The sequence below is a fragment of the Amblyomma mixtum genome, chromosome 7 (genome assembly GCF_055824585.1).
Source record: "Amblyomma mixtum isolate Tamu chromosome 7, ASM5582458v1, whole genome shotgun sequence".
In the NCBI taxonomy this organism is placed as follows: Eukaryota; Metazoa; Arthropoda; class Arachnida; order Ixodida; family Ixodidae; genus Amblyomma; species Amblyomma mixtum.
The window spans coordinates 106,834,247-106,858,742 of record NC_143018.1 but is presented as its reverse complement, the minus strand read 5'-3'; the positions used below and the strand labels follow the sequence as shown (position 1 = coordinate 106,858,742).

Below are 24,496 nucleotides of genomic sequence, written 5' to 3'. Positions count from 1 at the left end.
GACTACATGAAGTTTATACATAGTAAATTCAAAAATAAATGGCAGAAAGAGTGGGATAATGAACTTAACAACAAGCTACACTCCATAAAGCCCACCTTGGGGGAATGGAAGTCATGCACACATCAGCAACGTTTCATTGAAGTAATCTTGTGTCGCCTTCGCATAGGACACACACATTTGACACACAACTACTTACTGACAAAACATGACAAACCAGTTTGTGAAGGATGTGGAGAGGAACTCACACTAAACCATATTTTAATCACATGCTCAAAACTAGAAAAACTAAGAAAGAAGTATTTTACTAAATTTTACAGTGAACACATACCTTTTCATCCAGTCTTCTCTTACATGATAGTGCCATTGTTAACATAGCTTCTATTTTTCGCTTTTTAAAAAAAGCAGGCATACTCGAAAAACTGTAAATATTGAACCACTGGCTCGCTTTATTGCATGATACACCTCAGCCACTTTCTCATTCCTGAGAAGAAGGCTGAGGCTTTTATTAGATTGGTTGGGATCCTCGACATCCTTGCCCAACCAAGGATGGACACTGCGGCTGCCTGACCTTTTTTTAAAGCTTTTACCATTAGCCGCTCTTAAATCTCGTTTTGTCTCTTATTACTAGGTAGTTAAACTTTTTAGGCCCTTTACGCCACTGATCACTTTCTACATTTTTATTAAATCCCACAGCAAACATTTCCTATACCTTGTGTTTGGCGCATGATGGCCTTAGATGCCTATGTGCCATTAAACCCAACACAACACAACTTAACACGAGTGTCACTGTTATTAATCAAATTAAGTTGAATTCGAACGTTTGCGATGATAGAACAGAGTTGTTGGCAGCAATAAAATCCTACCAGGATGCAATCGAGCAGACTTCAGTGTGCAGAAATAATTTGTGCCTTTCCTACCTGTGTTTAAACAAAGCTTGGTCGCTTTGAAGCTATGTCACAAATGATGACACTTGGTTTTTCTAGGGTTCCAATTTATGGACGACTTCCGTAAGAAAGCAGCTCGTAGAGAATGTTAAATATGCGAGAGGAACATAGCGGTACCCACTTAACGAAAGCTAAAAAGTTTCGAACACCTTGTTTTCGTACATCGAACATTACACTTTGGTATGAAAACACTGGCTGACACAGCTCTGCGATTTGCAAACCAAAGGAGGGACATACTAGCAGACAGTTGAACCAGGTGCATTGGTGGCTTAGCTGCAGTAAGGTTGATGCTTTCAACACACAAGAGAAATGGAAGGGGCTTACTTTTGCGGAAAACGAGGTGCACCTTTCAGCGCAGTTCTGGTAGTAAAAGACATTGCTGGAGAACTGCAAACAGCAGCGTGAAGCGGCGCCTACAAGCGCAAGACAAAGAAGGCAGAGAAACGTTGCAAGCGTTCATTTCTGCGCGTAGCAAGCAACTGCTAGAAACTGCAACGCCAAATGGCCTGACAAAGTTCTGCATTCTAAACATGCAAAAGAAACAAAGCAACAATATAAAAAGAATAAACAAATTGTATCATACTTTTATGTAATGCTAATCACTTACAACTTGCAGAAAGATTTATTTTTGCTTGAAATGGTTGAATTCACATAGACAGACTGTACAGTGTATCGCCACTGAGCGGAGCGACACCAAGCAGCAAGCTGAGGCATTCAGGGCGTGAATGGAAGAATGCGCGCGAGCCGCGAGCAGACTGCACCAACTGATTCCTGCGGCTAGAAAGAAATGGCTGAATACTGGGGATCTTGGCTTTGAAGGGGAGGAACCAGTGTACATTAACCTCTTCTCTACCAGCATAAGAAGCAGTCGAAAAAAACTGAATCTTTTTAAATGTTTTTATTACCCGTCTTGTTAATAGTGCATATGGAAAAATCTATCAAGAAATGTTAGTTATTTTAGCTGAAACAGGTGTGTCCACAAATGTGGACATTAGTTGTCAGCATCGTGAACAGGCTGTCCCCAAACGTGGACATTAGTTGCCGGCGCTGTGAAATTCAACGAAGCAGTTCTGTTTTTGAAGACACAGGTAGACGTTGCATTTGGTGCACCTCACTCTTGTTTTTCCCTTGCAGTCGTCTCTGCAATGTTTTGCATTGTTCAGCTGGCAGTATTCTGGGAAATGGTCAAAGCGGTCACTGCGGGTGTCTTTGTTGGGGAGTTGTACAGGCCTTGTCTGGTTGGCCGCGGGGCCGTTGCTTTCTCTCAGAGTCCTGGAGTGCTTTGCTGGGTTTCCCCTAATCAACGTTTCGGCGATGTCTTGCCTGAACTCCAGGAGGGGAAGCAGTTCTTTTTTCGGAACATCCATGGCTTGGCAGTCACGCCGATACTCAATCCAAGCATTGCACACAGCGAGGCCAAGAAAATGTGTAAAAAAACCGTATCGTCCATTTCCTCGTTCTTATTTTGATCCTGTAATAGGACACGTACCTGTCAGCCAAATCCACACTGCCCATGCGCCTGCTGTACAGCGACACGTTGGCTGGCTGTGGAACCGAAATATTCTTTTTATCCTCCTTTGACCATCGCTAGCATGTACCCATTGGATCACACCCAACTGCACTTGGCAGGAAAAGAACTCCCTTATTGTCCTTCCATTCCACGAGGCAGACACCCCGTCGTCACGTACGAGGCAAGCAGCGTCACCCCAGTTTATCGATTTGTCATTTGGCAGGTTTGTGACTGCCCCTTGCGTGCGGTTCGCATTCACTGTGCCTGTCAGGAACATTTCCTTTTCTATAAGGTAGTCCATAATTGACAGGCCTGTGAACTACCTGTCCGTGAATAGATGCGCCTTCTTCTCGGTTATGGTTGTTGCAAGACTTCACTACAGCACCACCCAGGCCATAGGACTTCATGTCTTCTCAAGGCAGTGTATTTTTCCCAGTGTATGCCAAAAAGTCGAGCACCAGGCCATCGGGGGAGGCTAGAGCAAAATTCTTCAAGCCAAGTGGCTTCGGCTTTGAATGAAGGTACTGTCTAAATGAGCACCTTCCCGAGAACGCTATCATCTGCTCGTCTTCCGAGTATTCTTTTCTCCATGGCAATGATCGGCAAGCACTTTGAAAACTATTGACTATTGGTCTGACAACCTGTAGCCTGTCTTCTTTTTGTTTATTAGTCATTAAGGAAAGGTCGATAAAGTGCAGATTGTTGCGCAGCTCATAGAACCGGTTCCAGGTCATGTGGTCTGCAATGAAAGGTGTCCGTGTTGCACGCGACCAGTACAGCTCCACTTGTGGAAGGCTCATAATTCCCATAATTCCCATGAGCCATGGAAGGCTCATAATTCCCATAATTTCCATGAGCCATGGAAGGCTCATAATTCCCATAATTCCCATGAGCCATGGAAGGCTCATAATTCCCTTAATTCCCATGAGCCATGGAAGGCTCATAATTCCCATAATTCCCATGAGCCATGGAAGGCTCATAATTCCAGTGTATTTAAATAGTGTGCCACAACAAAGAGTGAATAATTTCAAATATCTTGGTGTACATTTTGATTCTGACATGCACTGGAAAAATCAAGTAAAACAGGTTTGCACAAAGTTAGCTTATGGGTGTCATGTTTTATTGCAAGTGCGAGAATGTTTCGATTTTTCAATCGTTCGCATACTCTACTTTGCTTTTATACAGAGCCGACTAATGTATTGCATAGAGTCATGGGGTAACACGTATCCTCCATATCTCGAACCTGTAATCCGATTACAGAAGAGAGCGGTAAAAATTATTACTTCTTCAAAATTATCTGACTCTAGCAAACCGCTCTTTAAGTCAACCCATATCCTGCCTTTTCACTCAATATTCACTTTAAAGGTAGCAGTGTGTCGCAATAGTTACGGGCAAAGACTAATAGTATACTTGATGATATTAAACTGAAAACAAACTTTGTGCAATCTTTCAAAACGTCCCTGATGAATATGTGAAGTTATGGTGTATTGTTTTTCGTTTTGTGAGGATGTGTGTATTGTGTACGCTTACTTTTGTTTATCTCTAAATTGTTGAGAATGTGACTTTTATTTTATGAACGCAATGTGTCGTCTTTGCATGCCTCATTTATAATGCACAGTATTGTGATGGACCCGAAACTAGCCTCTGGCTATGGGTCCTAGAACATTGGGCGTATTGTACCCTTGTCAGTCGATTTTCTTTTGAAATAAAAAAATATATCTAGCGCTAGGAAAGCAGGACATTATTTGGGGTATGATGCACGTATTTGCATTGCACTCTCAGCACGCAGATTTCATACTAATAGCCTTCGTAATGCTGCGCTTAATGACACACACGGTAGATGCGTGCTGCACTTCAGTTTGATGTCACGCTTGTCTCTCATCAACAGCGTAAGTATTACACCACTCGTAAGTCGGAATAGATGAGACGACGGCAAGGGTGCACGTTGTCAGCCCACTTCCTTCGACGGAGCTTACTTTTCAACAAAGTGCGCAAGTGAACGCTGCGCAGCACGTTTCGCTTGGCCTAAGCGGATGATTCCATTAAATGCTCACTTCAGAAACTGAAACGTCGTGCGCGCGACTTGCAGCGTGAAACACCAGACCTGACTTATGACACTCCACTGCCAAGCCACGGCCGTCTCAACAACACTCTGACGACACAGTGAACGCAACTGCGCACAACACATTCTGAAATGTCTCTTTCGAGCAACGTGGCGCTACCCGAGCCGCGTGTGACTGCCGCCCCGAAGCTCGGCGGTGGAGGAGGGTTGTGGGGAGAGAGATAAACGGAGGAGGAGAGACGAGCCAACTTCCGGTTGCGAAGGCGGCTTCACAAAAAGTGACGTCAGGGCCTCTCCTTAGCTCTTTCCTTCCTCCATGCATGGTTGCTTAGGAGCCGGAAGTGAGGGCAGGGTTGCCAGGTTCTTGCAGAGTGACCTGCCAAATCTTTCACTCGAGATAGCCCAAAAATAGCCAAATGTCAACCCATAAAAATAGCGCAAAATAGCCAAACCAGAAAACTGCACACAGTATATTTCAAAAAAACTGTTATTAAGATGTTTGCTACAAAGACTTATTTATTTACAGAATGAATGAGAACAATAACCAAGCATCACTCGTTTGGAGTACATACAGCTCCACTAGTGTACATTTCAGCGGTATTAACCCTTTAACTGGCAAGATAATGAGCAATGCAATAATTTTTTTTCTTGGTTTGAATTTCATTTTATTAGCCTAAATATGTGGCAAAAGAAAAATGGGAAAGCTTTTGAGGAAGGATTTAGAAAAATGGAGAACGTCAACAATTTTGTCGATCTGCCAAGATAGGGAGCAGAAAGCAGGGAAACTGCCCCGCGTCAATAAGTCCTACTTGAGGCGGAACTAGAGAAAACAGTTGTTCCCACTTTTCAGGCACAAAAAGACGTCACACTTGGTGCACTTGGAACCTGACACCCGTTTATGGCAGAGAGCACAGCGCCCTCTAACTTGATGTGTTGAATGCGACTTCGGGTGGTGCTCGCTAGCAGCCACCGGGCCAGTGACTTGCGTTATCATACCTGGAATCGTGTGGGCAACGCATGGTTTTGCACCGTAGTTCCTTGCTGAAGGCTGTGCAAGGAGGTCCTCCAACAAGACGAAGGCTCATCACCTGCTGAGCTGACTTGAGTACATTTCCAACTGCAGCATGGAAAGCCTTCAGTGGCATCGCTTTCTCTGCTAACACTGCGTAGTCCATCTTGTAAACGAGCCAGGAATTTGCGATGCAAACATCAATTGCATATCCAAAAAGAGGAAGATGCCATCTGTTCTCTCGGATCATGAATGGTAGCTTACCTATATCCCTGAAGAGAAAAGTATACAACAGCTGTATCCTACCGGTACTCACCTATGGGGCAGAAACGTGGAGGCTAACAAAGAGGGTTCAGCTTAAGTTAAGAACAACGCAGCGAGCTATGGAAAGAAAAATGATAGATGTAACGTTAAGAGATCATAAGAGGGCGGAGTGGGTGAGGGAACAAACGCGGGTTAATGACATCCTAGTTGAAATCAAGAGGAAGAAATGGGCTTGGGCAGGGCATGTAATGCGAAGGCAAGGTAACCGCTGGTCCTTAAGGGTAATGGAGTGGATTCCAAGAGAAAGCAAACGTAGCAGGGGACGGCAGAAAGTTAGGTGGGCGGATGAGATTAAGAAGTTTGCGGGGATACAGTGGCGGCAACTGACAAAGGACAGGGTTAATTGGAGACATGGGAGAGGCCTTTGCCCTGCAGTGGGTGTAGTCAGGCTGATGATGATGATGATGCCATCTGTGAGATTTGGTCGGGGTCATATACAGGTGAACCAGCATATCAGAAAGGTCAATGCTGCCCATGTGTGGGCTATATTCCTTCACTACCACTGGGCAGCTCACGGGGGACTTTTGACTTAAGTGCACTGCTGTATCGCTGTACTGTGCCAACTGTCTCCACACCATGGGCGTTGCTTAGAAGGGTCACGCATTTGTTGTGCAATTTTACTGCAACTATACCGTCTGATGAGTGGAAGTCGAGAAACCCACATGCTTCCTTTGACAGTTCTTTGTCACTTTTTAGGACGTCGTTTGCTCTGCCTGCTCTGTTTCCGCGAACAGTGCCGACGCAGTGAATGCCAAACTTTTTCTTCATTAGGTGGATTAAATCATAGTTAGTAAAAAAGTTGTCAAAAAACACTACTTTGGTGTGGGGGTTCCTCAATGGTCTTGGAGAGCATCGAGGCGATTTTTGCACCCAGAAGGGGTACTTCATCAACCGAGCCCGCTGGCACATTGTAGAACGTGCTTGATCCTTGATACATGATAATGTCGTGGATTATTTCATTTGAGCTTGACCGACAGAACAACTTGAAGCCCCACTTATCAGGCTACTTCACAACATACTGCCGCAGGCGCGCGGCATGTGTCCCCTTGTAGGCAACCATAACTTCGTCGATGCTTTGCTTGCTGTCTTCTGGGATCTTCAAGAACTGTTCCCTAAGTCTTTCGAAGAGCGGTGGTTGAAGAAGCGGTCGCCATCCGGAACATAACTGAGGTTATCCATGAAGTGGACGTACCGCCTGAGCGCCTGGAACCGCTTCAATGGCATTGCATCGGCGACTGGTGGAAATCGCCCCTTCAACGACAAGTAGTCTTCAAGGGGTGGGAATTTATGTACTCCCATGAGCACAAGAATGCCAAGGAAGCGCCGAATCTCTTGTTGCGATGCGTTGAGACTTTTTTGCTGTTGAGTGGAATACAGATTTGTTTGCTAGGTTATGTGCTCCACCAGCTCATCCGTGAATAATGACTTGAAGTATGTGTACGGGGTGCACACATTTTGTGGTGATGTACGAACTTTTTCAGGAATGTGTATGTTTGTGATGTCTTCTTTCTTTCAAGCTCTTGGCTTCTCCCGGCTTCCAGTTTGTTCTTTAACATGAACACGGGCAGAGGTATAATGGACGTCATCGACTCGCCGGTGATCTCACCTCCATCGGCCGTGCACCCTAGTCTCCAGGAGGCGGAGGGGAAGCACAACGCCGAGGAGAAGGTAACCACCGTTGGCGCTGAGGTGGCGGCGTCACACTGCGATCAGATGCTGGTGATGAACTCCGCAAATTTGTCAGATGGTATGTGTCTCAAGCGGTCATAGTCTGGGATCGCTGCTGTTCAACGTGCAGTTGTCCATGAATATTCTCCGGGGGTCGGTAGTCTTGGGCAGTCGGGAAACGCTGGCTGCAGTATCTAGCGATATGCCCTGCAATGCCACACCGGTAGCACCAAGGTTGAGAGCGCTGTTGGACTCGGACGCCGTGAAGTCAAGTATTTATTCGGGCAGCAACACGACACAACAGACAGAAACAGTTCAGTGGCTTCGCCTTATAAAGACAGCCTGGGTGCAACTGAGGCATGCCATTGGCCAGCAATACAACTGCACACGTGAACAGTAATCGCGAACATCAGATACGCGGTGCACAGTAGCAAAGTGCAGCACACTTGATAAGTGCTGCGCCCCCTTATGTAATGCCTCAACAGAGGCCTTTAAGGGTAAAATAAATGATGATGAAAAAAAGTGATGATACAACACTTCCCCTCCGACAAGATCAGAAACTGTCATACATCAGACGATCCGGCTTCTGCCTTTCACGCATGCTGCGCCTGGGTAGCACTGACGAACAGGCATCGCTCTGTTCTGATGTTGACGCACTTTGGGCTTCAGTTGCGAGTGGGCGACCATCACTCCCATCCAACACTTGTGGAGTTGAGGCGGGTCCAAGGGAACACTCACTTTCTAACATATCACTAGCAAGTGATAAAGGTATCTCATTTTCTTTAACAACAGTAGTCTTCACACAAGTATGTCGCAAATGGTCCGCATGCACAAACCGAGTCTGTCCATCCACCACGACAAGATGTGTCATAGCAGATTTCACATCCACAACCTTGCCTGGACGCCACATCACCTGTTCCCCACGTACTGAACGCACAAACACCCTGTCCCCAACAGAAAATGCTTTAGGTGAACTCCTCTGCTTGTTTGCACTGCGTGCATTCCTCTCCGATTTGGCATTGACTGCATCTTGTAGACTGGGTTTCAACAACGATAATCTTGTGCGCAACTTCCTTTTCATGAAGAGTTCAGCTGGTGTTTGGCCAGTGAATGTGTGCGGCGTTGTTCTATAAGCGAACAGAAAATTATCGATTCTGTGCTGCATTGACCTGGAACTTTTATTCCTCTGATCTTCGAGTAATTGCTTCAACAGCGACTGCTTTACTGTTTGAACCGCGCGTTCTGCCGAACCGTTCGACTGAGGATGATATGGCGGAGTGAGCGTGTGCTTAACCCCGTTTGCCAACAGAAATTCCTCAAAATCTTTTGCACGAAACTGCGGTCCGTTATCTGTGACTATCTCAGTAGGTAAGCCATGACTTGCGAACAACGAGCGCACTGTTTCGATGGCTCTTTGCGCTGTCGTTGACGTCATGATCTTGATTTCCAACCATTTGGAATAGGAATTGAGAGCTAAAAGGAACGTCTTGTTTTCTTTTTCAGCAAAATCAAGATGTACCCTCTCCCAACTGTTTGTTCTCCATTTCCAAGATGAAAACGGTGATAGTGGCCCCACAGATTTTGTGCTTTGACAAATTTCGCACTGCTTCGCAGCTTGTTCCAGGCAGTTGTCTATCTGTGGCCACCAAACCATTGACCTTGCAAGGGCTTTCATCTTAGTAATGCCAATGTGTTGTTCATGCAACAAACACGTAACTTCACTTTGAAGCGACTGGGGAATCACGACCCTGTTGTTCCACACCAAACTACCACAATCCACAGTAAGTTCAAATCGCCTCACGAAGAAAGGTTGATAAGGAGCGTCAACAGCATGCGGCCATCCATGCCATACCATTTCACGAACAGTGCTGAGCACTGGATTTTTCACAGTTTCTCGCTCGATATCTTTAGCTGTAACGGGGAGTTTGTTGACAGGCGAAAAATAAAAGATTTCTTCTGCCTCGTCACCGGTTTCCGGCAGTGGAAGGCGTGATAGTCCGTCTGTGTTGGCTATCTTTGTTCCTGCTCGGTGCGAAATGCGAAAGTTGTAGTTTGCAAGAAAGGTCCCCCAGTGATGTACACGAGCTGCAGCTACTGCATTTGTGTGATGCTTTGCCTCAAAAAGGACGGTAAGGGACTTGTGATCAGTGACTACATTGAAGCTGCGCCCGTACAGATATTTATGAAACTTCCGCACTCCATAAACAACTGCAAGAGCTTCTTTTTCCACTTGCGCGTAGATCCCAGGGTGGTGGTCATCTCTGATGTCCTCGCTTGCCGTGGCGTCTTCGTCGGGTCTTTGTCGGTTCTGCTGGCCGGATCCATGCTTCTGCACGAACTATCCCATCCTCGTTGCCATGTTGGACTCAGACGCCGTGAAGTCAAGTATTTATTCGGGCAGCAACACGACACAACAGACAGAAACAATTCAGTGGCTTCGCCTTATAAAGACAGCCTGGGTGCAACCGAGGCATGCCATTGGCCAGCGATACAACTGCACACGTGAACAGTAATCGCGAACGTCAGATACGCGGCGCACAGTAGCAAAGTGCAGCACACTAGATAAGCGCTGCGCCGATACAACAAGTGCCAGCGGCCGCCATAAGAGTCCTGGCGAACAAAGTCGCTACGTTGGTTGTAGCCAGGCTCTCGCTGCTGACGAACCACGTCTTCAGGGTAGGTGGGCCTCCTTTCCGTCGGCTCGTGGCTGTAACGTTGGGCAATGTTGTTCCGATCGTCCATAGGCAAAGCGCTGCTAGGTTGAGCCCACGGAATCGATAGGGCGGCAACATCTGCCTGCGGTACAGAACTGTGCCGCAGATATTCTGTACGGCAGAAGGTGTCCCTGGATCTGGACAATTCCTCGCATACAATCTCTCGTCTCATATCAGCCATAGAATGTGGAGGACAGGCTTCAACACTGGCTATAGAGGTGACATTGGCCAGTCTTCCGAATTTAGGAGTGATTTGACGCAGCTTAAGAGCTTCAAATGTTCTACAATGTTTTATGAATCAGCGGTGGTGCTCAGGCACTGTTTACTAATCAGGAAATTATAAGTGTCTTTTGCAAATCCTTTTAGAAGGTGGCCGACTTTGTCTTCTTCAAGCAGACTGGAATTCACTAGCTTGCATAACTTTAAGATAACTTCGACGTATGCAGCGCAAGTTTCTCCGGGTACTTGCGCGCGGTGAAGCAATGTCTGTTCCGCACGTTTCTTCTTTGCCGATTCATCCCCAAAATTTTTCTTCATCTCGCTCGTAAAGGTAGCCCATGAACTTAGTCAATCCTCATGATTGTCGGAACCAGTCAAAGGCAGTGGCGTCAAGGAAGAACACCACATTAGCCAGTTTAGTAGCAGCGTTCTAGCATTATATTTGCTCACCCTTTCGTAGTGTTTCAGGTGCTCGTCAACGTCCTCCTCAGGTTTTCCAAAGAATGTGCGGGGCTCTCGATAATGTGGCCGGTTGTTTGCTGTGGATGTGTCCGAGTTGCTTGGTATTGTCGTCTCCAGGCATGTCCGATGGCAGTGGTGGGAAGCCTGCGAGTATACGGCTCCTTCGATAGATGGAACACTCCGTGGTCGGTACCCGGCACCTCTCACCAAAGCTGTTGCGTGCTTACCACGCACGGGGGTTTATTTACAGAGAGGATCGATAGAAGCAGGATGGCGACGAAGCCTACAAGCGTCCTTCTGCTCTTTCTCTTCCTTTTCCTCTACCGGTCAGTCCTACCACTGTTCTTCTGCTTCTTCCATCGATGTTCTGTGAAAGCGCGTGACAATAATGTTACGTGATGGCAAGCAATGAAGACAGGACTGCATGACCGTTGGCGATGATCTGATTTAATGTCTGTGAGCCTAGCACGAGCGCTCCTGCCCATGCCACTGCCCGCTTCGTCATCTTCTAGTCCGTCACACGACTTGGGGCCTGTTAAGGACTAGGTAGCAGCATCCCACCGCTGCCACCAGTTTGTTAAATACGAGGTAGCATGGTCGTGTGCCGGAGAGAGAATGAGGGACGTCTGAGACACGGCTGCTGGAAAAAGACAATGAGAGAGGACTTTATACAGGAATTTACATATTTACAAGTGAGCTGCAGGAACGCTGCATCACGACAGCTCATCAGGAGATCATTCGATGACAAAAAGCTCCTTGGCCGTTCCGCTGCCGGGGTTTTAAAGAGTTCCCTTCCCTAGGGTCCCTAGATGGGGGCCGGGCCTGCAGGGGAAGGAAGTTCTCACTGGCACCAATCACAGACACACACGCACTCACTCACTCACTCCCGAGAGATCACACCGCCGTCACGCGCTGGGAGAGGGGGGGGGCGATGCCATCACCGTAGCGTAGACGCCGGAATGTCCATGAGCGGCGTTCCCGCGCATTACGAACGCGCGTTCACACTCTGTGTAGGGGAAACGCTCGCTCAACCGGGCAGACGGACGCGGCTTCCGTGGCAATCCAGGCGCTCACCCAACGCGCGTCTCGGGGTTTGTCGGCGTTTCGCTGCTGCCATGTCGTTGTCTTCCCCAAGTGACTAGTGCTCTGCTAGCGTTAGAACCACGCCGAAAACCCGACCGCTCAGTCCGCAAGCACGACACAATCCCCACTAAGCAATGCCAGGCTCTTTCCCTCTTAGAAAGCCAATTAATCCCTGGGAGTGGTCCAGCAGCACTCAGAAAACTCCCACAGATCGGCACATTACACCACAAAGCGCATCTCAAATTTGAAACAATAAACAAAACCAATAGGTGCAAAATCCTACATCAGGAAGAAAAAGACCAGCAAACCACAACTATGATGCTGACTCTTGCGCTAGGGACGTCGACGTAAGCCATCGGCGTTGCCGATGAGACTCCCCTTTTTGTGATGTATTCCGATTCGTAATGACCACAACAATTACGAACACACTTGTTTCCCCGCAAAGATTCGCTCAACATCGGAGCCAAAGTCACCTTAATTTCCCAAATTCCAAAAAAATCAAGTGACTCCATGCGCTTATGCTAGTGACCCACAATAGCCCATCTTGCTAGCACTTCCGCGTGTCAGCGGACGCTGCTACACATGGGCACCACTAGTGCATGTTTCAAAACAATTTCATATCAAAAGAAACGCTTTCAATACAAACAACGCGTCGGGAACCTATTCCTGCTCAAAATTTTTTTTTTTTTTCTGCAAAACTTTTTGTCTGCAGGAATGGTTTAAAAAAAAGAAAAGCAAACAGCAGAGACATCCTCGGAATCTGCTGCTAACGAGCCGTGCCGCGGCTCAAAGGGGTCACCTATTTTTCAAATGCGCCCTGCGCGGACGCACACCAACAGTGGCTTTAACAGCCGACAATCGATAAAATTCAACTGCTCTTCGACACCTGCAAGCCCCAGACGCCAGGCAACTACGATTTGTTCCGCACCCCGGCCGCGCGTCTCCAACACCTGAGCCGCGTCTGAACATTTGAATGCGAGGGGTTGACGGTCGCGCATGACAGAAACGCCTGCGTGTACTCTCTCGATTCATGAGTACACTTCGCTCCTTTTTTTGACTGGAGCGCGCTCTGCTGCGTTCCCTCATGAGGTAGCAGGGCGTTCTTCTCTGTGGGCGGCTCCAAGTTTCACGCGTTCTGCTACCGCAGCGTTGCCACAATGGGTCAGGTGGCTTTCGCACTGTCTGTACACGCCTAGCCAGCCTGGCCTTTGTACGGCGCTTATCGCATCTGGCGTGCCGCGATGACAGTCTTGGAGCATTACATGGTTGACCGGCCTTCACCCTTACGATGCTTTGGGCCCGTCCTTTGTCCGTTCTGTCCCGACTGCCCTTTCGCATGGCTCTCCTTGCGCGCGGTCGCCTTGCGGAAACTTTCCTAGCTGTTCTGTCCTGCGCATCTCCCTTTCTCGCGGGGCACTCAGCCTTTTCATCAGCTTTTTGACTCAGCAGCGAGCCGCCTTTTCTACTAGAATTCGAACTATCGGCTCGCTCTTTCGATGAGTCACTGCGTGTCGCAGCACTTAAGTGTCCCGACTGCCCTTTAATTTCTGCTGGGCATAACTTGCTCCCCTGAGGCTTGCTAATCGATCCTACTACCCTAACGCTCTTGCCCGGAACTTGAACTATGAGACGCTGTTCGGCTAACGTAGCGTTATTGTCCTGGGTACTACCTTCTCGATCGCAGCAATCAGCCTCCTTCCCGGAAAGTGCATGGTTCTCTGGGCTCAAAACCAACGCATTGCCCCTTTCCTTATTTTTAGCAGTGCCTACATTATCCTCCGAGCCCTCATGGCTGGCGGATCTGCACTCTTTTTCATTGCTAGCCTTAGTGCCTATATTATCCCCCGAGGCCTCACGGCTTGTGGATCTGCACTCTTCGCTAGCTTCTTGACCGAACTCCTCGGTCCTCGCTGCCTAAGTGGCCTTTCTTTCCTGGACCAAACCTGTCCTATGCCGCCACTTCTGCACAGCACTCGTGTCATCCGGCGACTGAGCGGAGCTTCTAACTCGGTCCCTGACACTATTGCGGTGTAGCTTACCACCGTCAATTTGGCCTTCCAAATCTGCCTCCGCGGGAATTCGAAAGTATCGGAGGAGCGCACTTTTGGTTATCGCATAGTTGTGGGCATCCTCGTCAGACAACCTCGCCCAGACATTACAAGGTTCACATGGGAGGAATCCCATCAACACAATTGGCCAATAATCCTCGTCTAGCTGCTCCTCCATGCAAATTCTTTCAAAATTTTCAAGAAAAGCTCTGAAATTTTCGCCTTTTCTAAGAACACTTAAACGAGATCGCACACTCATTCCTCTGATCGCGTTAAGTTCACGCGTGAGTTCCCGCATCTCTCTTTCGTATTCCTGTACCCGCAGCTTTGTTTCGCGTTCCTGTTCCCGCAGCTCTCTTTCGCGTTCCTGTTTCCGCTGCTCTCTTTCGAGTTCCTCCTCCTTTTTCTTTGCCAATTCCCTCTCCTCAATGGTCTCAAGGCATTCCGCAAGCTCGTCATCTTCAGCCTCTAACGCAAGAATAGCCTTCAGCAGTTCTGGTTTTCCGAGTTTGTCTGATACATCCAGACCGAACTCTTTCGCAAGCTCCAGTAACTTTGGTTTGCGCAGCGTCTTCAAATCCATGGCTGCTCGGAGTGCTGCTTCTCTACTGCCCGCTATTGTCTTGCTGCAACTAACCCAGCAGCAACGACAACCCAATTACCAGCTCTGTTCCTGACACTAACAAAAGCCTGGCAAAACTCAGCAGAAGAAAGTCCCGCACTCACCAAACCTCGCAGCCAAGAATCCAGCGCAGTTGGTCCGCTGCAGGCAACTAGTCATCACAAAGGGCTGTTGCACTGCCCCCGACTCGCCGTTCTGCTGCTCTGCGTCTCGTTGTCCGCAACTCTCCGCTGGCGTCCGATGTTTCGCGTCCCACCGCTGCCAACCAGTTTGTTAAGGATGAGGTAGCAGCACCCCACCGCTGCCACCAGTTTGTTACAGACGAGGTAGCAGCATCCCACCGCTGTCACCAGTTTGTTTAATACGAGGTAGCATGGTCGTGTGCCGGAGAGAGAATGAGGGACGTCTGAGACGCGGCTGCTGGAAAAAGACAATGAGAGAGGACTTTATACAGGAATTTACATATTTACAAGTGAGCTGCAGGAACGCTGCATCACGACAGCTCATCAGGAGATCATTCGATGACAAAAAGCTCCTCGGCCGTGCCGCTGCCGGGGTTTTAAAGAGTTCCCTTCCCTAGGGTCCCTAGATGGGGGCCGGGCCTGCAGGGGAAGGAAGTTCTCACTGGCACCAATCACAGACACACACGCACTCACTCACTCACTCCCGAGAGATCACACCACCGTCACGTGCTGGGAGAGGGGGGGGGGCGATGCCATCACCGTAGCGTAGACGCCGGAATGTCCATGAGCGGCATTCCCGCGCATTACGAACACGCGTTCACACTCGGTGTAGGGGAAGCGCTCGCTCAACCGGGCAGACGGACGCGGCTTCCGTGGCAATCCAGGCGCTCACCCAACGCGCGTCTCGGGGTTTGTCGGTGTTTCGCTGCTGCCATGTCGTTGTCTTCCCCAGGATGAAGGCGAGACGTAACAGGCCACTGAGTGATCGTCCCGAGCGCGAACTAGAAGAATGGCATAGACGATGACAAGCAGGACGTGACGATGAGCGTGGCAGAACATATGAACAGAGAAGAGAAGATGAAGGGCTTGCCATCACGATGAAAGAGATGATGAGCGAGTGAAGCCAGGTCCATGAAGACTGAGGGGCCACCGGTTTCCGGAAGTGAACGTCGAGGCCCGCGGACACACCTAACGGCAGGGGCTGGGGTACTTGTTTCCCGTGTGTGGGTGAGTGCTCAATGGGGTCTCTGGTCAGTGGCGTCGTAGGTCGTTGGGTCTTCTAGGTTCTCATGTGGGTTCTCATGTGGGCGGTGAATGGGGTCACAGGGCAGTTGCAGCAGTCGTTGTGTCGTCATGTGTTCTGGTCGGAGCTTGGGGCGGGGCAGTGAAGAGCGGCGGAGTCGAGGCATACCTGGCAGGCTGGGGAAGTGCCGGGAGGTGCGAAGCCGCGAGCACAGCACAGAAGACCTCGGTGGACAGCAGGCTCCTAAGCTCCGGGACCAGGATGGCGATGAAGGGACCCCCGCACCTCACACCAAATGTTACGTGGCGGCCAGCCGAAGAATGAGGCGTGATGAACGATGGATAAGCAATGATTTAATAGCCACTGGCCTAGCGCGAGCGCTCCGTCCCACGCCACTGCCAGCTTCGTCTTCTTTGCAACATTACCCAGGCCACCAAGCAATCATCCCAATCGTAAACTGAAGAAGACATGGACGAGGGGATGCGTGATTCAGCGATGGCTTCCAGGGCAGAAAAGAAGCGGCAAGGTTGTGAAGTGCCGGCCGCCACGGTGGATGAAATGATAGGCGGATGAGCCCCGATCCACGAAGCATCCGGGCCGTAGGGTGCCTGGAGCTGACGGCCGAGGTCCTTGGACGCACCGAATGGCAGGGGCAGGGGGTTGGTGTCCTCGTGTGGGCAGGGTCTTGGGTCGGTTGGGTCATTATGGTCGCGGCAACGTCGTCAGTTCATCGTGTCTTGTGGTCCGGGTGGGGGACGGGGCTGGGGTGAGCGGCGAGGTCTGTTCAGGTCAGGCGGGCTGGGGCACGGCCAAGCGGGGCTGACCAGGTACTCATGGCTGACGTCCATGGCAGGCGCTGGACGCCGAAGGTCCGGGCTTGGTGGCCGGACGCTGGATTTTCCGTTGGAACAGATAGCAGGTGTGAGATCCAAATTTGCAAGTTCCTCTCGCACGACGGCTTGAATAAGGGACACATCGAGCAAGGGGTGACTGTGTCGGTGATGTTGAGAGGCGAAGTGGGAGGTGTGCTAGTTGGTGGCTGCTGCATAACACACGAAGATGTGGCGGCCGTATGGGGAAGTCATTGAAACTGTGGAAATATGCGCCGGCTCTTTACTTGCTCGAAGAGACGGCACTCCTTGATAAGGGCATCCACGGTATCACAGCCTTTGCATAGAAGCAAATGGAGAGCGTTCTCCGCAATCCCTTTTAGGATGTGGCCCACCTTTTTGGATTCCGACATGGCGGTGTCAACCTGGTGACATAAGGCAAGCACGTCTGGAATGTACGTTATGTAACTTTCACTGGAGGACTGCTCACGCGACTCAAGGTGCTTGTGGGCTGCGAGCTTCGAAGCATCCAGAGGTCCGAAGAGAGCGCGAAGCTTTTCTTTGAAGATGTCCCAACTCGTTAATTTGTCCTCATGGGTGTCGTACCATTGCCTCGCTGTGCCAGACAAATAGAAAATGACGTTTGCCAGCATTACGGTGTGGTCCCACCTGTTATGGGTGCTGACACGTTCGTACATCGAGATCCATCCATCAGCGTTGTCAGTTGAAGCACTGGAAAAGATGTCGGGGTCACGGGGATGAGCCATGACCATGAATGTAGTGGCAGTGGGACTTCGTGAGTCGCCGGGCTGCGTCATTGTAGTGGTCCCGGTGTAGCGACCGTGCGAAGCTCCGTGATGGGTTAGGCCAGAACGAGGGGAAAGGAAGAGTCCTCATCTCCATCAAGATGTTACGTGGCAGGAGACGTACACACCACACAAAACACTGGTACATTCACACCGATCACAACACAAGCACAGGGCTCACCGGATGCCAAAACACAGGCCACTGCACAGGATTCGGAGCCCGAGCACGCGCCAAGCGCCCTCACACTTCGTCTGCCTCATCTTCTATGAGTCGATCCGTAGCAATATTATCACCTGAACTGATTTCTAGCAATGAGACCAGTGTATCCACTTCACAGTTCCCGGGGCTGATTGCTTTCACGAGGCCATAAAAGGAGAGATAGTTTATAATGACCAAGAACTGGGACGGCGTAGGGTGATCATTGCTGCCAGAGTCTTGTCTCACAATTCCAAAAAGGTTGACAAGTTTATCATGGCTAATTCTTGAAGGAGTCATCAGATACTTATATCCAACCTTCTCAGCTAAGTAGGCAAGCAATTCGGATGTTCTTGGGATGGTGACGCGTAACCGTGTCGCAGTAGAATCACTTATGAATCCCCCTTTGCCATTCGCATGCTTCTTCCATTGATGCCAGTACAACAAAAATTCCTTGAGCGCTGTCGCATGAGAAGAATGTGGTTGTAGGGCTTCTCCGGGATGCCTTGATGTCATTAGGGTGATCAGATGATGAAGCTTACTGAAAAAAATATTGAAGATTTAACTTTAGTGTTAGAGCACATTGCGAGAGAAAGAAATAAGCTAAGCTACAACCATTAGTGTTATTTAGTGTTTGAAATATCTCGTCAAGTTTCCTCACCGCGAGAATTGCTGGGTGGCAGTTATGGTGCCAAATATCTTGTCTAGCTTTTCTTGGTACAGATGAAGGGCTTGTAAGATCCTTGTTCCAAAGAGTTGAAAGGCGTAGGTAACTCTCATTTTCTCAAACCCGTTTGGTTCTAGGTGGCGTCGTGTGGTTTGAGGCATGGCTTTAAGGGTCGCGTTGCACGAGTCTGTTTTGAAGGCTTCCTTCACATGCTGCATAGTAACCTGCAAGAAATATGAAGCTAGCTTAATATCACGCCCAATTCTTCGACAAAATACGTAACCACGATCGGGTACAGCTGCGCTTGACTATCGTTACTGCCGTCCACGGCCACTGAAAACACACTCTTTTTCAGGGCACTCACCGTGCTCTCTTGCGCGGGGCGCGCCATTTCACCGATAATTGTTGTCGTCTTGGTTCTAGAACATGCGTAGCGCTTCGCAACGTCAGACTTCGGGAACATTTTGCGCAACAGAGGTCCCACGTGCTCAGAGGCACTCAGCGGGATGTTATGTTCCAACAAGAAATCAGTAAACAAACACTCCGCACGGATGACATCGCTGTCGTCTTGTGCACCGAAGAAATCTTGGAGACGCTGCTGCTTGTCTTGGCACTGAAGGTTGCTTGAGTGCTTCTTCGATGAAATGTGCGTAGACAAGTCCGTTCTGCCGCCGTGCGAGATGCTTATGTCACAATTGCAGACTGTGCAGAACGCATGATGCTCGCCTTTCCGAGACGGCACAATACATCCAAACTCAGCAGTATACTGCCTTAAAAAGACCTGGAGAGATTTTTTGCGCTCTTTGCTTAGCGCCATGACCGAAGACTACGTTAACGCGGCACCAAACAACACACAACGCACGCCTCCAGAAAACTGCACTAGACCATGCAACTCAACTGCCGAAGGTAACAACGAACAGAAGCAAGCACGGAAGTTGCCTAAGCAAAAACCGGTGTTAGTGTAGAAACATTATAGGCAGAACCTTGGCCACTGGAACTTCAGACAAAACCCGACCGTAGCGCCACGCCTGAACCGCACCAGGCGGTGGCGGCGCTACAGTCTCAAACAGCAAAGTGGAAGTAGTTCTGGCAGTTTTCACTACTGTGCTTGGCCGACTACGCTTTTTAGACTCTTCACTGATCACGATGTCAATTGGTGTCAAGCGCTAGACAGCCTTGGAGCTATGTGGCCAGACTAGAAAAAGGATTTGGCCAAACGTGGGAGCGCTTCCGGGAGATTTCTGTTTTGGTCGTACAATCGTACAAAAGCATCAAGATTCGGGAGTCTCCCGGATAATTCGGGAGACCTGGCAGGTATGGAAATGTGATCTGCGGGCTAGCTCAGTTGGTGTGATTTGACCCATATTGTTCTGATCTGTTCTTTAAAGGAAAGTTGACTGGCTTAGCTTGCCACTACAGTTGGGGTTGCTTTACTTTCGGTTTGTGCCGCCGCGGTGGCTCAGCGGTTACGGTGCTCGGCTGCTGTCCCGAAAGACGCGGGTTCGATCCCGGCCGCGGCGGCTAGAATTTCTTTGGAGGAGAAATTCTAGAGGCCCGTGTACTGTGCGATGTCAGTGCACGTTAAAGAACCCCACGTGGTCCAAATTTCCGGAGCCCTCCACTACGGCGTCTCTCATAGCCTTAGTCGCTTTGGGACGTTAAACCCCATAAAACCACTTTCGGTTTGTGGATTTGGCTCATTTCGAAAAAAAACTCCTCAAATAATCAATCTTATAAACATGCTGCTGTCTTAAACATCTGAGCCAACTTACATGACCAGCTGGAGTGTTGAAACCACATTTCAAGAGGGAGTTCCGGAGGCATTTTATGAGATGTGGAAAGTCTGAGACAAAAAATAAATGTTGGCATGAATCAACAGGATGTTGCACTTCACAGGTGGACGACTTTGCAGTTGCCTGCACTCCCATGATTTTCCACATTTTGCGATTCCAAGCAGCACCATCAGTGGTAATAAAGTCTACGAAGAGACCACTCTTCTCGGCTAGTATCGTAGCCTCTGTCACAAATTTAGCAAGGTTAAAGCCTTTCATATTCCCATTTGTAGTGAAACAGCCAATAATTTAGCTCCATTTCCCTTGGAATGGAACAAAGAGAATTACCATGCCATGGTCAGATGGTATTTGCTTACCTTTGTTGTCATGAATGGCCCGAGATCTACAAAGCCCTCCACAATGCCAGAGTTCTTAACAGACAGGTGTTCCGAAAGTTTCAGTTCATCGATTAGCAGGCCTCCATGCCTTTTGCAGCTGTCAAGGTTTGTTGCTTTTGTCTTCAGTTTCCGCAGAACTTTTTCACTGAAGTCACTGTGGGGTATGATGATGAATACCTTTTAAGCATTGCTTTACTCAGAAGAGACAAAATTTTGTTCCTACGGAGGTGTTCATAGAGGCGAGGGCTCTTCATCTTCATCATGATATTGTCAAGCACCCAACTCTTGCTGTATCGCAAACCATTGGGCTTTACCTTAGATGCTGAAAAGCACTGCCTCACAGCTTCCTGCTGTCGCGGGGGAAGGCTTGCAATGTTTTCCTCGAGGACCTCCGCGTTGATGACGAAGTTCATCTTCTGCAGCTTTAAACTCTGCTCGTTGGCATGGCCGAGACGAGTCAGAAGCGTCTGGTTCTTCTGGATTGCAGCTTTAAGTTTCCGTGAAGCAGCACGGTTGGCATTTGTGGTGCTGCGTTTAATCCTTGATTTGCGCATGAGCAATGCTTGCCTCAAATACTTGCATGACACGCACTGCACACCTGTGAAAAAAAGAGGAAGGTAGAGTTCAATTCAATTCAATTTAGTTTTGCTGCAAAAAATACATCCTGCAGAGGTTACAGGGCTAAAAGCTGTTAGTAAAACAGCTTGACTGGATCCAGGAACCTCTACAATGGCAGTAGACGATGAGATGCACATAACTGGATGATTTTGATTTGACAATAATATTTAAGCAACATGAAATTGTGAAGAGATATTAGTAACAAGTTTAACATGAGTACATAAGTCAATTTCTACAGCCACACTAGGTACAAACTTGAACACAAGCATCAACTCATTCAAAATAATGTTGCATGAGCAAGCTATGCTACATTATAGGCAGCTTATTTTTCACACTGATTAAAACTGGGACCTAGGAGAGTTGGTACATAGTCACACTGGGGAACAGATATTAGTTTGGGCTTAAAAAAGAAATAAGAAAAAACTGCCCTGCCCGCACCGTCATACGACACAACGGGCTTAAACCAATAAAATTAAAAAATTGAACAAAAAAGAAGGAAGAAAATTTTGCATTTCAGAAAAGAAAGTATAAAAAATTGGAGAATGAAAGGAAGAGAGACAAAGAAAGGAAGAGAAGGAGTAGTACCGCCAGCGAAACCACCGCAAAGGGGCCAGGCCGGGCAACCTCAGGGCGTTTATTTATTGTTTGTTAGTTATCTTGACTTACAGCGATTTGTTTGTTTTCTTGACGCACAATAAAGTTGTGTTAGTACGATGGGTAGCTTGTTTCGACTTCACTCTTCTGTCTCCAGTCCCGCTCATCCTGGTATCCACTTCATGACCCAGGTATGCTCGATTCTTGACTGTCAGGGTGGCTCGCCTGAAAAACTCCACTCAAAAATTTCAATTAGTACACATCGCAGAACACAGCCTTCCACTTGAGAAATTGGGTATTGTACCGTGTTCTGTAACTTTATCGGCAAAGGTTTGAAAAATTCTCCCGCCACAACCGTTGGCTCGTTTGTGGTGAAACCGTGCACGAAGCTTCCTTATTGTTGTCCGTTTTAAGGCATAGTAAGTATAAAAGTGGTACTTACCAGGTTTGGTCACGCGAGATGCGAAACCAGAAGCACCCGTGTTGAAATCGAGCCGCCGTCATCGAATTTCTGCCATCTGGCATCGCTGAAGGAAAGCGCTGCGATGGAAGCGCCGAGGCGAGCGCTGCAACGAGCGCGGCGGCTTGATTTGAATGCATCCTTCGGGCCATGTCGTCTCAGGTATCGCTGTTATAGTGCTTTACAGTGCCGGCAATGTAAACCATAGACCGTTTCCAGGATTATCTATGACGATTTACGCAATAAAAGTGAACAGCATGCGTTAGTCTTCTCGAGCACTGTAGCAGAACGAGAACATTGCCTTTTCTCGGCATGCATGCTCTGTAGTCGGAAGGGGAATATGCCGGCGTTTGAACAGGAATACAATGATAAGTCAGTGGCGGTATACGGTGTGAAACGAGAAAAAAAGACGCTTTGTCGAGCTATTAGCAGGCAGAAGTTCGTGCTATAAAGTGCTCAGTTGTTTCAGTCCTCGAAGTGACCGCCGGCAGCATCGATACACCGCTGCAGCCTCTGGGCGTATTCCTCAAAGACGGCAGCACGCATCTCGTCAGTGATTGTGGTGAACTCTTCTGAGAATGCTCTAGCTAAATTTATTTGGAGAATTTTAGTTGTGTGAGCCATGTTGCCTGTTTTGAATTCTTTTACTGAAGGTTCTCGACTAGAGCTCTGGTTTCAGCTGCCTGTGCCGCCAGGAATGTAGGACAGGTAAAGCTCCAGAGAGAATGCTGGCATTCTTCCCTCGCACGACCAGTGTCCGCACAAGCCCTGCAGAAACATTCCGTCTCATTACACTGCCTGACGTGATGGTCTTGTCCGCAATCAATGCACCTTCGTGAGTTGTTGCATACTCGTTCTGTGTGCCCAATGCATGCACAGCACTTATACCTTGGTACGTAGGTTGCATCGTAGAGAGGACATTTTGTCCACTGGATGTTCACGTCCCTGCGTCCATTGAAGGCTTCGAAGCCTTTCTTTGTTAATTCCAACACTGCTGTTCTTCCCAATTTGCCATCTCTTTCATAGACAACTTTGGCATCATCCTCGGCACATTGCATGTCGTTCTGGGCAATAATCCTCGGGATTATTTCTGGCGTTGAAATCTCCTTGGGGATTCCTACAATCTTCACCTGTGGGAGCTTTGTTTTAGGTCGTCGTAGCTGTACCTTTTTCCTAATGGCCTCGCATTTGCCCACTTCCTCTTCTATCTTCTTGGTGGTCTCTCTGGAACCTGATGAAATGACAACACCTGCTCTTGCAGGGTCTCATAGTCACGTCCCTCAGTCCCAGGGCACATGGGTCCGTGTTCCTGTGAGACAAAGACGGGACAAGCACTGGTCTCATCCTTGTCCCGCCTTTGTTGCGCTGCTCCCCAATATGAGCTTATTTTTCAGTGCAATCTATATCTAAAGGGTCATGAATAACAAGTACCTTGTTTGGAAACTGAACCATTACAGTTGCTGGTGAAATACACTCCATGGCACATTAGGACTTTTAACTTTTCTCACAGCGGCGATTCTTGGTAGTCTGCTTTTTTTTTTTTGCCTCCGCATCCTTTTTTCAGTCATCACTTCGCTCATCAAAACACCTAGCCGGCAAATGTCTTGCAGATGGGGCTGGATGACGAGTGAAAAAACATGACGACCTTTTCTGACTTGACCTCTCCTTTCGAGGTCAACAACGATGTGCAGTATATGACGCCATCGCTATTGGGGACTTTGTGCATGTTCCAGTATTCCGATGGCGTTTTCAAGCAGCACAAAAACTTTAGACTGACTTCACTGCTTCCTGAAACTTCCTGGGCATGTAGAGAGATAGATAGATAGATAGATACAGATAGAGGGAAAAGGCAGGGATGTTAACCAAAAAGGTTTCTGGTTGGCTACCCTGCACAGGGGAAGGGAATGAGGGGATTAAAGAGGGAAGAGGGCAGGAACGAGAAACACAGTCACAATCGGTCAATCAAGGCAGTCTCTCGTAAAAAAACAAAATAGTGCCTTGTAAGCCTTGATGGCAGTCGACTGTTGCGGCCACGGACTGAGGATCTTGGCCTCTGTGAAAGGGCGAGGATCAAGGCGGTCCAGAGCACAACGCAGCTTATGTCTTTCGGTCACAAGGACAGGGCACTCACACAAGAGATGAGTGATTGTCTCTTCACAGGCACAGTTTACACAAGAAGGGCTGTCGGCCATCGCGATCTGGAAGGCGTACTTATTTGTGAAGGCAACGCCGAGCCATAGACGACACAGTAATGTTGCTTCACGACGCGGTATATCGCATGAAA

At 48.5% G+C, this 24,496-nt stretch overlaps 1 long non-coding RNA gene and 1 pseudogene across 6 annotated transcripts in view; one reads left to right on the top strand and one right to left on the bottom strand.

The window, feature by feature from the left end:
* Positions 1-24,496, top strand: part of LOC149337125 (uncharacterized) — a 131,414-nt gene that overhangs the window by 45,427 nt on the left and 61,491 nt on the right. The gene's annotated exons all lie outside the window — the stretch shown is intronic.
* On the bottom strand, positions 20,811-23,698 carry LOC149337127 (uncharacterized; annotated as a pseudogene).